Source organism: Balaenoptera physalus (genome assembly GCF_965194825.1).
Source record: "Balaenoptera physalus genome assembly, chromosome: 17".
NCBI classification, from domain to species: Eukaryota; Metazoa; Chordata; class Mammalia; order Artiodactyla; family Balaenopteridae; genus Balaenoptera; species Balaenoptera physalus.
The window spans coordinates 2,691,311-2,702,281 of NC_138895.1; the positions used below are offsets into that span (position 1 = coordinate 2,691,311).

At 48.0% G+C, this 10,971-nt stretch overlaps 1 long non-coding RNA gene across 1 annotated transcript; it reads left to right on the plus strand.

The window, feature by feature from the left end:
- The first annotated feature begins 7,227 nt into the window (after positions 1-7,227).
- Positions 7,228-9,830, plus strand: LOC309646599. The gene is made up of 2 exons (XR_014255453.1): positions 7,228-8,565; positions 8,815-9,830. It is a non-coding gene; the product is annotated as an uncharacterized lncRNA (long non-coding RNA).
- Positions 9,831-10,971: the final 1,141 nt, after the last annotated feature.

Below are 10,971 nucleotides of genomic sequence, written 5' to 3' on the forward strand. Positions count from 1 at the left end.
GTGATCGCAGACAGGCTGGCACCACTGAAGGTTTCCCAGCACCTGCCTGAAGACTTGTTTTCAAGACCCTGTGTGACCCTGAGTAAGTCATTCACATTCTTGGGGCCTCAGTTTCCCATTTCCAAACTCTCCTTTAATGCTAAATTCCTCTGTGGATAAGTTATACAACCAGCACTCCTGGTTCTTGTTCTTGATATTGAATAGGCTATTTCTAGAACTCACTTGGGCAGAAAATCCAGCATAATCTGTAGAGAATATTCTCACGATTTGTAGTAGCTTTTAGAACAAGTTAAATTCAGAATCATTAATCAGATACTTTCTCTTCTCTCTCCTCCTCTCTCCAACCTCACGCTTTTTCTTATGATCTTAAAATATTATGCGGTGCCATAAATATATTTTGAAGTGAAAATTTTTACATTCTTTCATGTAAGGTGACTCAGGGTACTAACTTTATTAGCAAATTAATTGTAGTCAGTGTTAATATTGTACAAGTTATTAACATTTTATTGCCAATCATTTCCAAAAACCGTTTTAGTTACTAAGCGTTTAGTATCCAACATTACGGCCCCCATAGTCGGATGGTGATTTCCTCTTGCTTAAATTATGTTTCAGTACCCACCAGTCCTGTCTGAAAGCACTAGAAGCTTCGCGTTACGGGACGCGAATGATGGCAGCTTCGGATACGGCGTGTTGAGATTGGAGTCTGTGGAGGTCAACGCGCTGGGAATGCGGTGAGTGGTCTTAGCTTTGGTTACTGTTAGGGACTTACCACCGTTACCCATCTCACTGCCTGGCAGCGCACTCAGGACCTGGGGTTTATACGCCCTTACTAAGCACAGCTCTGGGCTCCCCTATTGCTGGTTCTCCCCCTGTAAGGTCCCTGACAACCCTTCCATCAACCTGTCTTGCTATTTAGAGCTAAATAGGTGTTGGAAAGCACTGACTCCTCTTGAAGGGCTTCTGCCCAGGAGACTAGTTTGGTTAAAGGGCTGAAGTGCTCCGAGATACTGAGCACATCCAAAGACCCCGCAGCTGTTAGCACCTGGCTGGGACACCCTTGGTCTTTTTTTTTTTTTTAAAAAACACTATTTTATTTATTAAAAAAATTTTTTTTAATTAATTAATTAATTAATTTATTTTTGGCTGCGTTGGGTCTTCGTTTGCTGCGCGTGGGCTTTCTCTAGTTGTGGCGAGCGGGGGCTACTCTTTGTTGCGGTGCGCGGGCTTCTCATTGCGGTGGCTTCTCTTGTTGTGGAACACGGGCTCTAGGCGTGCGGGCTTCAGTAGTTGTGGCGTGTTGGGCTCAGTAGTTGTGGCTCGCGGGCTCTAGAGCGCAGGCTCAGTAGTTGTGGCGCACGGGCTTAGTTGCTCTGCGGCATGTGGGATCTTCCCGGACCAGGGCTCAGAACCCGTGTCCCCTGCATTGGCAGGCGGATTCTTAACCACTGCGCCACCAGGGAAGTCCCTGACACCCCTGGTCTTTGATCCCTCTTCCTGGTGAATGTTTTACTGGTGAGAAAAGCCATATTCCACACCATTCCTGGCCCCGATGGTTACTGTAGCCACTCTAGTGCTGCCCACACAACCCAAGGAGCAGCCTATCATTCTATTTTCATATTCTACTCGAGCGGTCTGTCTAAGGGACACCTTTGCAGCCTTTCCCTGGATTCTGTGTTCAAGTTTACTTGAACGAACAAACTTGCTTATTTGTTTGTTTCTTTCCTTAATGTACCTTGACTGTAGGATGTATCACCCAGAGGTAAGACTTTTAGGTATTTCCACAGGGTGACAATATTTTTATATATTATCTTGGTGATGTAAATGATATTCCTTCTGTTTTCCACCTTCCCACTTCAGTGAGCTCCCTCCAAAGCTAAATGTTTGCTACTATCAGCGCATCAGGACCCTGGTGGCTTGGGTCCGCCAGCCTCCAGTGTAGGTCCCACCTGTGACGGAAGAGACAGCCACTAGGTTCTGCCTCTCGGTGCGCAAGAGGTTGCCCCCGACCCCGAGCATCCGGGCAGACTTCAAATAGAATGTTGACTTCCTGTGACACCAGCGTCACGGGATCAGACAACGCTTCCAGCCCTACCTCAAAGTGGGTTTTGGTCAAGGCTCACATGCATTAGGAAAGATCTCCTGGCTTTGTGTGAGCTGTCAGGCACATAAAGCCCCCTTTCTAACCAGGGCAGCGTAAAGGCCAGGCAGGGTAAGAGGGGTTCAGGTTTTCTGAGGTGACTGTTCAATGAGACAGGACATTAACAGAGACAGTAGATTAAATGGGGCAAATGGGACTTAAGGCAGGTCTGGGTTTCAGAACACCCCCCTTACTTGTGACGTGTACTCTGAGATCTCAGTTCTGGTCACCCCCTCCCGCCCCTCCCCTCCTTCCATACGACACCAGGGTCTCAGAATCAAGCATTTCCACGTCTCACAGGGCGGTAGGATCAGTGACAGAAATACCACAGAATGTGTTTGTCGAGAAATTACATTTTGTCTTCATTTTGTAGACCACTTCCCTATTTGCAACCCGGACAAAGCCTCCTCGCGGAGCCCGTTGTTTCCATGACAACCCCTCCCAGCACCGCCCCCACCCCTGCACAGCCTGTCACACCTGGTGCCACCTTCTGGCCCTCGAGGGGGAGGACGCTGCACCCAGAATGTGGCCCGGATGCCCTGAGCTGGCTGGGCCCACACGTCCCACGCGTCCTTTCCTCTGTCTTCTTGTTCTCCTTCCAGCTCCAAACTCCTGGTGGCTCTGGAGCAGAGCTGGGGTGATGGAAGCGACCCACTCCAGCCCCTTTCCCGGCACACGCACGGCTTTTTGCTAATCGCGGATCAGAATTCAGGTAAAGGAAGCCGTGGCCGTCCCCGGATCGGATGGGGAGAACTCCTCTGTGTGCTATGGGATCTAGCTCAAAGTCCCCACAGCCTGGGCCCTCAGGGCCCTCGGAGGCAGCTCGCTGAGGCTGGGGGCTTCGGGGTGCAGGACGGGGTCTGCTCCGAGACAACCAGGAGGTGAGCGGGATGGGAGAGAGAACAAGGGTAGAAAGACCCTGAGAGGGGCGCCCGGCCTCCCTGCCCTGATCTTTTACGAGACAATAGGTCCCAAATAAAGTCACTTATACTGAGCCCATGTCACCAAACTGAGACCTAACTTCATTAGTCTCTGCTCTCCCAGAAACGGAATCTTAAACCGGTCAACTGGGAATGGCCGTCCAGCACCAGCGGGGTCATGTGCCTGGTAGACCCCGGGCGTGCCCCGAAGGGAGTGACCTTGACACAACTAACCTGCTGTTTGCTGGCGTCACCTCCTTGCTCCCGCTCCCTCTGCCTGCAAAGTCTCACTGTGTGCAGCCCCTCGGAGCGCCTTTCCATCTGCCGGATGGGATGCCGCTAATTGGAATCAATTTTTGCACAAACTCTTAAAAACTTTAATATGCTTCAGTATATCTTTTAACACCCCCTTCAGCCCCCTTTTGCTCTAAATGAGACCGGGATTGTCATTCTTATTCATAAGCACATCCTTGAGGGGGAGACTGAGCCACAGGCAGCAGGGAAAGGAGGGGACCTGAGCTGTGCTTGGACGCCCTGCACTTGGGCCACGGGCCGGCACGGGGAGCTAATGCCCTTCAGACACTGTGCACCGGAGCCTCAGCCAGAAGGCGGCAGATGTCCGTTCCTGATCGGCCAGGCCAGCAGCCTTGACGGGACCCCGCCTGACTCCTGTCCTCGGGGTCTAAGTGCACAGTCTAGAGCCTGGGGAATGCCTTGTGCATTTGCACACGGCGGGGACTTTCTGAGTCTGCCATCCCAAAGAGCATCGCGACAGCACCTTCCTGCCGTCTGGGCATCTCTCCTTCGGCCAGTCCCCAGTGTGTACGCCCAGAAACCGAGCAAGCTCTGCTCTCGTCAACAGAGGTCTCCCCAAGCTTCCACCTTGAGTGACTTCATATTCTGTGTCTATCAGAGACTTAATTAATGAAGACTGTGACATATAGAATGTAGAACTTTTCGAATAAAAGCTACAGAACAGAAAATATTATCCTAACATTAATTTTCTCTTCCTGGGGCTTGGCAATTAGTTTTCACACAATCCATGAGATATTAAAATTTTCTGGAAACAGAATAGAAACATTGTAAATGAATTTAATATAGTAACAGTTGATACCTCTGCTAGAAAACAAAAACACTTCTAAATGCTGAAAGATAAACTGTGAAGTTCAGCGGTGAATTCCCCCATATCAGATTCCAGTACCAGATGCTATGGGGGAAGGTTTAAGGGTAGGGTGTGTGTGTGTGTGTGTGTGTGTGTGTGTGTGTGTATATGTGTGTGTGTGTGTATGTGTATATATGTGTGTGTGTATGTATGTGTATGTGCATGTGTATATGTGTGTGTATGTGTATATGTGTGTATGTGTGTATGTATGTGTATGTGTGTACGTGTACATATGTGTGCATGCATTTGTGTGTATGTGTGTGTATATATGTGTATGTATGTGTGTATGTGTATATATGTGTGTGTATGTGAGTATGTGTATATGTTTTTGTGTGTGTATGTATGTGTATATATGTTTGTGTATATGTGTGTATGCTTATGTGTATATGTGTGTGTATATATGTGTGTATATGTGTGTATGTATGTGTATGTGTGTATATATGTGTATGTGTGCGCATGTATGTATATATGTGTGTATATATGTATGTGTGTATATGTGTATATATGTGTGTGTGTGTACGTGTGTGTATGTATTTGCGTATATATGTGTGTGTATGTTTGTGTATGTGTGTGTGTGTGTGTGTGTGTGTGGTGTTACTTGGAGAAGGACCACGTTAAAGCAGGAACTGAAGGAAGATTTTGTCTCTTCTCCTCACTTGCCCTCGGGGTGGGAATGGCAGGATGTGGGACGAGATGACCTTGGGGAAACTGGTAGGACCCAGGAGGCTTCCCCAGGGCAGCTGTGGAAACAGGGCCTCAGGGTCTCAGCGCAGGGATGGAGGAGGAGGAGGAGTCCCGGCCAGTGGGCCCACAGGTGACCATCCAGCGCAGGGCTCAGTGCGAGCTCAGGTTCACGTCCAGTTCACCCAGTGACGGCGTGGAGACTCGGCCCTGCTGGCAGGTGTATCTAAGCGTGACCTCCTCGTATGAGCCCTGGGGACAGTCCGCTGACCCCACAGGGCTGTGGAAGGAACACGCCAGCACTGCCCAGACTCGGGAAGAACAGCACGGACAGCAGCGAGTCCACCGTGGCAGGTGACCTCGACAAGAGGGGGTGTCGGGCACGGCCAAGGCTAGAGTGAGGGTAGATTTGACAGAGTAAAGGTGAATGAAGAGGCCAAGATGGTGTGTATAGACACAAAACCCGGAGGGGCGGCTGGACCCAGGATCAGGGACGGTGTCTACACGGGTGGAGAGTAATCCAGGAGGAAGGAAGAGTAGATGCCAGAAAGCAAAGACGAGGGACGGCAGATCAAGGCGGGCAGCAACCGCAGTTGGAGAGATGGCCCTTTGGTCTGAGGAATGCGTTAGTTTCCCAGGGCTGCTGTAACAAGGTTCTGCAGGATGGGTGGTTTAAACAAAAGGAATTCATTTTCTCCCAGCTCTGGAGGCTGGAAGTTGAGATCAATGTCCCAGCAGGGTGGGGCTTCCCTGGTGGTCCAGTGGTAAAGAATCTGCCTTACAATGCAGGGGATGTTGGTTCGATCCCTGGTTGGGGAACTAAGATCCCACATGCCGCGGAGCAAATAAGCCCACGAGCCGCAACTACTGAGCTTGTGCTCCACAACGAGAGAGCCCGAGTGCCACAAACTACAGAGCCCACGTGCCCTGGAGCCTATGTGCCACAACCAGAGAGAGAAAAACCGCATGCCAGAACTAGAGAGAAGCCCACGCGCCACAGTGAAATATCCCACGTGCTGCAACTGAGACCCGACACAGCCAAAAAATAAAATAAAATAAAGAAAATAAATATTGAAAAAAAAGAAAACAAATAGCAAGATATTAAAAAAAAAAAAAATTCCCACCAGGGTGGGTTCCTTCTGAGGCCATGAGGGAAGGGCCTCTCTCCTTGGCCGGTGGGTGGCCGTCTTCTCCGTGTGTCTTCACGCAGTCTCCCCTCTGTGCACGCATGTCTGTGCTCACATTTCCTTCTCTTATAAGGACACCAGTCACACTGGACTAGGACCCACCCTAATGGACTCATTTTAACTTAATTATCTCTGTAAAGACCCAGTCTCCAAATATAATCACTATCTTAGTGTATTTGGACTGTTTATAACAAAAATGCCATATAACTAACTTATATGTGGAACCAGCCCCCAAAGCAAACCAAAACAAAAGAGCAAAACAAAAATAAACTCATAGATGCAGAGAACAGACTGATAGTTGCCGGAAGGGGGTGGGGTGTGGGTGAATCGGGTGAAGATAGTCAAAGGTACAAACTTCCAGTGACAAGATAAATAAGTTCTGGGATGTAATGCACAGCGTGGTGATTATAGTAAACAATACTGTACTGCAAGAAGTTACTAAGAGAGTATATCTTAAAAGTTCTCATCACAAGAAAAAAAATTTGTCACTATGTGTGGTGACGGGTACTAACTAAGCTTACTGTGGTCATTATTTTGCAACATAGCCATGTATCAAATCATAATGTTGTACACCTAAAACTACAATGTTATATGTCAATTATATTCAATAAATAATAAAGAGAAGCAAAATGAGAAAAAAGTACAAGGATTAGAAGATAATTATGGGAGGTCCAACATCAAAATAATAGGAGTTTCAGATGTACTACAACAACAACAAAAATTTTAAAAAGGGGGAGGACATTTTTAACAGGATACTTCAAGAAATGTTTATGCTGGGAAAAATATTTGCTTCTCCATTTGAAAAATTTACTAAATATCCAGCAAAAGAAATGAAATGTAGATATTTTCCATCTGTTTTCACCTATACTAGGACTTTGTCTTCCTTCAATCCCATTTGAAAAAAACTTGGCCAAGCCAGAGGTTATTTTTAAAATTGGCCCCTAGAGGGGAGCCCAGCAGATTCTACCTGGACCTCCCAGCAGGTGGAGATGTGACAGACGGGGGCTTGGAGGAGCCTAGTCTGAGGGGGTTCCCACTGGGGACTCGGGCAGTGGGGAGGTCCCCAGGGAAACAAGTGTCCGGTGTTCCTGGGGGCTGGCTTTGCTAAAGACCTCGTCTTCAAATTTGGCTCAGAATTATTTGAGCTCCCAAACTTCTGGACTTGAACAGTGTACTTGTTGGCAATGTCCAGTGTTCTGGAAGGTGAGGAAGTCAAGGACCTCATTCAAACCCGAGGGGGGGGACTTTAGAAAAACTAAATTTGGCTTGGAGAGATGAAAAACCTGTGACCTTCCTCATCTAGGGAGTGAAGCTCATGCTTCCTGTGAATGGAATCTTTTATCCATTTAATGTCACAGAAATAAGAAATAATCACAGCTCCACCAGAATGTTTGGCTCCACATGTGAAAGTCAGAGCAAGAGTATATGGAGGACGAATGGTCCGGATGCTGTAGGGTCTGTAATCAAGTACAGGCAGCATGTCCATGGGAATAAAACCTATACATCTGAGGAAAAAAATCCGTAGACTCGGGGCCCTTAAGCAACATTTATTTCTCACTGTTCTGGAAGCTGGGAAGTCCAAGGTCAAGGCTCCGGCAGATCTGGTGTCTGGTGAGAGCCTGTTCCCTCGTACATGGGGCAAGGGAACTCTCTTGGGCTTCTTTTCAAAGACACTAATTTCATTCATGTGGGCTCTGCCCCCGTGACTGTGTGGGACCCTGGCTGGGTCGCCCCCAAAATGTGCCTCAACGGCATATTGGTTATTTTTGCACTAGAGTTACTTAAGAAACACCCAACGCAAGAGGGACACTCTGACCCTCCTTTCTGTCTCCCTGAAGCAGGAAATAAATCTCCCTTGTGAAAGGTGCTTCTCCCTGCATCCAGAGGTAGAAGGACGTCCTTATCGCCAGAGATAGGGAATTCGGCCAAGAAGGCTGGATGAACAAATCTTGTGACAACTTTAGCTGACTCCCCAGGCCCAAAGTCTGTTTAGATTCTTTACTAATTGAGCATCCAAACCTAGGTTTCTTTGTCCCGTCAGTTCCTCACCAGTGTATGGTTTCTTTGTCTAAAAGGTATAAAAGCTGCCTGCTTTGGCCGCTTCTTAGTGTCATTTCTTTGGAACCTCCATGCACACAATTAAGATTGGTTTCTTTTTCTCCTGTTCATCTGTCCCGTGTCAACTTTATTATTAGTCCAGCCACAAGAACTCAAGAGGGGTAGAGGGGGAAATTTCCCCTCCCTGACATGACTTAATCACCTCCCAAAGGTCCCACTTCCCAACACCGTCACACTGGGGGTTAGGTTTCAGCGTGAACTCGGCGGGGGGTGGGGGGGGCGACACAAACATTTAGCTCACAGGAGACACATTCTGATGCACTGCGCTTAGGGTTTCAGCGCATCAATCGTAATTCAGCCCGTAACAAGGAAACACGTTTCTTATTGCTGTAACAGAAGGGGAAAGATGGGCAGACCTGGGTAGGTGTGTGGACTTGGGGGCAGAAATGGGGGGAGGCTGCCTAGTTTTCGGGGTCTAGCATCTCAGGGAAACAAGTGTGTGTAGACTAGAAAAGAGAAAATCATGTGAAGCGGTTGCCTGGGGGGCGGAACATTAACTTGCTTGCGGAAAGCACAGAGCGGGAGTCCGGGCTGCGGGGAGGCCTGGTTCAGGTTTGCGGTCATGAATTTAAAGTGAAACCAGTAAGCTCGGTGTGTAATTTCTTCCAGCAGCGGCTCCGGAAGAGCAGAAGAAAGCGGAAGGGCCCTTCACCAGCAAGCGCCACTCTCCCCCCAGCAATGAAAATAACACGCAGTGACCAGGTGGTAGAATCCGTCACTCTCTTCACGCAGTGTTAGCTGCTACCAATCACACAGTTATCTCTTTCTGGTGCTCTCCGAGCTTGGATAGATGAACTTGCATCCAACGTTGTCTTAGAACCAAGACTTTCCACTGACCATGTCACATCTCCGGGCTTCAGAATGGCTGAACCGGGCCAGCGAGATCCTCTAGATGAGACTCGGGAGTATCCACCTGGAGGTGGGAGGGCAGCCAAAGCTCCGGCCCGGAGAAGGCTTGGGATCCACTGACTTTCTCGTTCACTCGTAACCAGGGGGCCCGGAGAGGTTCCAGCATCGCGCATTCATAGCCTGCAGCGAACTCCTGTGTGTTGGCTCTGCAGACGTGTCCTGGGAGCGCTCCACGTGCAGGTGCTGTTCTCGGGCTGGAGGAGGCGAACAGATCTCTGAAGTTTAAAGGGAAGAGGAAAGGGACATAAACGTAAGCAAAAGTCCTGTGATTTTACATGCGGATAGCACTATGAAGAAAATAAAGTGCAGTAAGGAGGTTGGGGGCCGGGGAATCAGACAGGCAAGGAGCGAACGCGGAGGATGTGCCTTTGGGGAGCACGTGAAGGGAGTGAAGGACAGGCCCTCCGCAGGCCAGCGGCCCCCAGAACCCTCTGTGCTCAGCGTTTGCTGAACTGCAGGTGGAATGATGATGAACCTGCGTCTTGAGGATTCGACTTCCTAACACACAGGGCTTTGCATACAAAGTTGATCAGCCACTGCTTTACTGGAAACATTGCAACAAGGTAAAAAAGTCCTGTTATCAAATGATTAGTGAATACACAACTATTGTTTCCACTGTACCCGTTGGTTCCCCTATTATTTGAAGTTTTAGTGACTTTTTAGTACTCATAAACAAAGTTAATAGAGACGTTGAAGGCACACAGACTGTCAGTTTTCACGGACAGCGGCTAGATACTAAAATATTCCCCTTCCCCCATCATTACAACTGCTAAATGGGCTTTCGGACTAGCGGACTCTTCTGACCACACAGAGGCTATTTCCATATCACAGGACTGTCACATGAACTTTTTCCAAATATAAATCCACCTCTCTGCCAAGGCACCATGACATGATAGCTAAACAAGTTTGGTATAAAAGCAGTGGAGACATTTAGAGAGAGAGATAAGATCACAGTTTAGAAGGAAGCTTTGCATGCATGTGGCGTCTATGTAGATATGTGTGTCCATCTCCCAAAGTGCTACACTTCTGCCTATTTCAACAAATTTAGAAATCCACAAGGGGGTGGTTTTCGTTAAGGTAAGTCAGTCCCAAGCGTGCTACTTCATTTAGGCGATGCCTTTTCTAGGGTGGTATTTTGCATCTGGCTATTTGCCATGTAGTTGACAATATGCTGTTGATTCAGTTTCCATCAGGATGGATTCCCCACCAGAAACAGTCGGTTCTGGCGAATCTAAGAATCTGTCTCTGTTCTCCCTGGCAGATCACTGCTCAGTCAGGTGAATAAAACAGTGGATGTAAAAGCCCTTTGAAAACTGAAAAGCACAATACAAATACATAGCTCTGTTGCGTTTCAAAACTGTTCAGAGAACCATAGATGTCATTTGTCCATCTGTAGGAGACTGGTTAATTATAATATATTATCATATAGCCAATATTTCTGGAAAGTTCCAAATGCACAGCTTCCATTGACCTGAGGACGTGGAACCCTCTCGTTATCAATGTATGATACATGGAGTATTGCCGAGCAGGGCAGCTTGTCCAGGGTTCAGTGTCAGGGTTTTTACTGAGACTTTATTACAGGGCATGATTGATTGACTGATTGATTGATTGCCCGAGGGCTGAACTCAGTCTCCAAGCCCACCACCCGCCCCAGAGATTGGGCTGATATAAAGTGGCCCATATACCCACCATGCGTCAGCTTGTTAACGTAAACTGTCAGTGTCATTTGAGGGGCTCAATGAAGATACTATTATTGCTTCAGAAATTCAAGCGGTTTAGGGGTTCCCTCCCAGGAGCTGGGGACAAAGGCGAGACCTCTTATGGGGTAAGGTCAATTCTTTACCACACAACCTTTGT